Raw genomic sequence first — 3,941 nt, 5'->3', positions numbered from 1 at the left:
GTATGTATACATAGGAATCCTGTGTGTGTGTGTGTGTGTGTGTGTGTGTGTGTGTGTGTGTGTGTATGCATGTACATTTACTTTTAGGTTTTCTCTATTGTTAGTTTTTTTGTTTTTTTTTTTGGTACGGGAATTTAACTCAGGTCCCTGTGCTTGGGAAGCAGGCAGTGGAACCACTGAGCTAAATCCTCAGCCCCTGTTAGGTTTTATTTTTTTAAGTTTTTTTTATATAAAGAAAATAGTTGTTTTTTAAAAGTACTGTCTGAGAACTGGGTGTGGTGGTGCACACCTGTAATCCCAGCACTCAGAAGGCTGAGGCAGGAGGATCGCTGTGAGTTCAAGACCAACCTGGGCTACATAGTGAGTTCAGGTCAGTCTCAATTACATAGTGAGACCCTGTCTCAGAAAAACAAAAAACAAAACAAAAAGTACAGTCTGAAATTATCTTTTGCAAACAGTTTGCTTTTAATGTATTAATTAACATATTTGGATTTAAATCTACCATCATACTGTTGGATTTTTCTTTGTTCTGACTGCTCTGCTTCATTCTTCTTTAGGATATTTAAAAAAAATATATTTTCCAGGGGCTGGGGATTTAGCTCAGTAGTGTGGCTGCCTACCTTGCAAGTGTAAGGACCCAAGTTCCAACCCTGGTACCTCCTCTCAATTTTTTCAGTCCTTTTTTTTTTTTTTTTTTTTTTTTGTGTTTTCAGGGTCTCACTATGTAATTGAGACTGACCTGAACTCACTATGTAGCCCAGGTTGGTCTTGAACTCACAGCTATCCTCCTGCCTCAGCCTCCCTCCCAATTTTTTTCCAGGAGGCTGAGGCAGGAGGATCTATGAGACAAGGCCAGCCTGTACTACATCATAGTGAGACCCTCTCTCTCTCTCTCTCTCACACACACACACACACACACACACAAAATTCATTTTCTTTTCAATTACTTGTTACTATGTATTCCTTTATTCATTGTGTAGTGCTTTCCCCACAGGTTATAAGGTGCAGCATTATCATTATTGATCATTGTAAACTAATGCATAATCACTCCTGAGTAGTAGGAGCTTGAAATACTTAACTCTTTCCCTTTCATCTCACTTGCTAAAGCTGTCATGATTTTTGACTTTCCCTGTATTATGGATGTCACAAGACATGCAGTCAACTTTCACATATCTATTCTTCACTGTATTTCTCTTTATTCTCTGCTTACAGTTTAAGAATACATCTTTAAAATAGTGCAAGTCTACTAGGAGCCAGTTCATGCAACTTGTGTTTATCAGAAAGTGTCTTTAGTTTTACGTGTGTGTGTGTGTGTGTGTGTGTGTGTGTGTGTGTGTGTGTGTTTTGCTGGAGATGGAGCCCAGAGGCCTTGTACATGGTAGGTAGGTGCTTTACCACTGATCTACATCCCCAGCCTTGACTTAGCTTTTAGAGTGTTTTTGAGCTAGAGTGGTGGCATGTCAGCACTCTGGGATACTAAGGTGGTATATGTATGTGTATGTCACAAATTTGAGCCTAGATGGGGTGACTTAGCAAGACCCCATCTCAAACAGAACTGGTAATGTAGCCTCAGTGTGAAGGCCCTGGGTACAGTCTCCAGTTCTGGAAAGGAAAAGATTTTGCTAGATAAATAATTTTTTGTGGGGGGGGTTTGAGTCAGGGTTTCAGTATGTAGTTGAGATTGACCTGGAACTCACTGTGTAGCCCAGGATGGTCTTGAACTCATAGCAATCCTCCTGCCTCAGCCTCCTGAGTGCAAGAAATTTGTTTTGATAAAAATTTTTAAGTGATGGGCTGGGGATTTAGCTCAGTGGTTCCAGTGTCTGCTTTGCAAGCGCAGGGACTTGAGATTGATCCCTGGTACAAAAAAAAAAAAAATTAAGTGAGGTATGGTGGCACACACCTGAAATTCTAGCATTCAGGAGGCCGAGGGAGTAGGACTGCCACAAGTTCAAGGCCAGCCTGGACTACATCATAAGACCCTATCTCCAAAAAAAAGAGAAAATTTAAGAGCATATAACAGTGGTAGAATACTATTATGTCTGAGGCCTTGGGTCAATCCCCAGCACCACTAAAAAAATAAAAAAAGAATTTTAGTGTTTGGGTGTGTAACTCAGTGGTACAGTGCTTCCTTACAAGTGTGAGGCCCAGGCTGGGGATTTAGTTCAGTGGCGTGGTGCCTGCCTTGCAAACGCAAGGTTTTGAGTTTGATCTCTAGTACCAATAAATAAATGAATGAATGAATGAGTGCGAGTCCCCACCTGGGTTCAATCCATGCACTGGAAGTTGAGGGGAAAGATGGCAGTTATTTTCTATCTTTGGCAATATTATTCTGTTACCTTCTGATGTTGATTGTAGCTATCACCAAATCAGCTGGCCTGCCTTGAGAGGATGTCTCTCTCATTCCTTTGTGCGTGTGCGTGCGTCTGTGTGTGTGTGTGTGTGTGTGTGTGTGTGTGTGTGTGTGTTTATTTTTGGTACCGGGGATTGAACTTGGGCCCTTGCGCTTGCGAGGTAGGCAGCAGAACCACTGAGCCAAATCCCCAGCCCCTGCATTTTGTTTTATAGAAGAAAAGAGTTGTAATATATACATAAAAAAAACAACAACATTCCTTTGAGCCCCAAATGACTAACCATTACCTTTTCATATTATAGGAAATATTTTTTTTTTTTTTTTTTTTTTTTTTGAGACAGGATCTTGCTATGTAGTTCAGGCTGGCCTTCAACTCACTGTGTAACCTAAGATGGCCTTGAGTTTGAGGTGATCCTCCTGCCCTGACTTCTGAGCACTGGATTATAGGTGTGTACCACCGTGCCTTGCTCAGTTACTGTTTTTAAATTCTAAAGTTTTATGTCTTTTTTTTTTTAATAATTTCTAGGTCTCTGCCACATTTGCAATCCTGTCTTTCAAGACTGTGTTATGGCCTCTTATCTAGATGTCCCCACAAAGCCTCATGCATTTACAGGTGGGGCTTTTGGGAGGTGACTGGAACATGAGTGTGTGGTAATGGATTAGTCTACTGATGGATAGGTTTACAGCTTGATGTGATGCTGGGAGGTGAAGCCTGATGGGAGGAGGTGGGTCACTGTGGGCATAGACTGGAGATCCATCCATCCATCCATTTATCTCTCTCTCTCTCTCTCTCTCTCTCTCTCTCCCTCCCTCTCCATCCCTCCTTCTGCCTTGAGTGCTCCCTTCTTCCTGTCTGCCATGCCATAGTCTGTTGTTTCTCTTCTGCTGTGCTGCCACTGCCTTGGAGCCAGGACTGAAGCCTCTACAAATTGCGAGCTAAAATAAATCTGTCCTCCTTTAACTTTTGGGTATTGGGTATTTTGTTCCAGCAACGAGGAAGTAAGGCTTTGAGCATAATTATCTTTGTTTGTTTTTTGAGACAGGTTCTTTCTGTGTCAATAACCCAATAATCTTTTTAAAAAACATTTTGAGGGCTGGGGATTTAGCTCAGTGGTGCTGTGCCTGCCTCACAAGTGCAAGATCCTGAGATCCTGAGTTTGATCCCCTGTACCGCTTAAAAAAACAGAAAGGAAGGAAGAAAGAAAAATTCATTGAGGGAAAGAAAGCTTCTATCTAAGAGAGACAGAAGTGGGACCAGAAAGTGGGTTGCCCGCTCACCCAACTTCTCAAAGGTGTTTTATGGGACAAAGCCATGAGGTGAGGTGGGCCCAAGGTGGGAAAAAAAGTATAAGACCCAATGAAAAATTACAAGATGTGCATGAGTTAGGGCAAAAGCATGACCAACCAATAAGGTTACAAGTACAGTCACCCAGGTAATATTTATTAAATGGGGGGGTCAAATGGGGAAGCAAGTCATGCACCAAGCATACAAGGATTTTCAGTAAGGGTGGGATATTTCCTGGAAAGGCTGGGTTAAGACATTGGCCACCCACCCAGGTTACTGATTTTTTTTTTTTTTTTTTTTTTT

The 3,941-nt window shown here is 41.7% G+C and overlaps 1 protein-coding gene across 2 annotated transcripts in view; it reads left to right on the top strand.

Annotated features, from left to right (window-relative positions):
* Zc3h3 (zinc finger CCCH-type containing 3) overlaps positions 1 to 3,941 on the top strand; it is an 89,290-nt gene that overhangs the window by 15,319 nt on the left and 70,030 nt on the right. The gene's annotated exons all lie outside the window — the stretch shown is intronic.

This window comes from Fukomys damarensis, unplaced genomic scaffold, assembly GCF_012274545.1.
Source record: "Fukomys damarensis isolate Sample0158 unplaced genomic scaffold, DMR_v1.0_HiC HiC_scaffold_5, whole genome shotgun sequence".
Lineage (NCBI taxonomy): Eukaryota > Metazoa > Chordata > Mammalia > Rodentia > Bathyergidae > Fukomys > Fukomys damarensis.
This window is presented reverse-complemented; position numbering and strand designations above follow the sequence as displayed.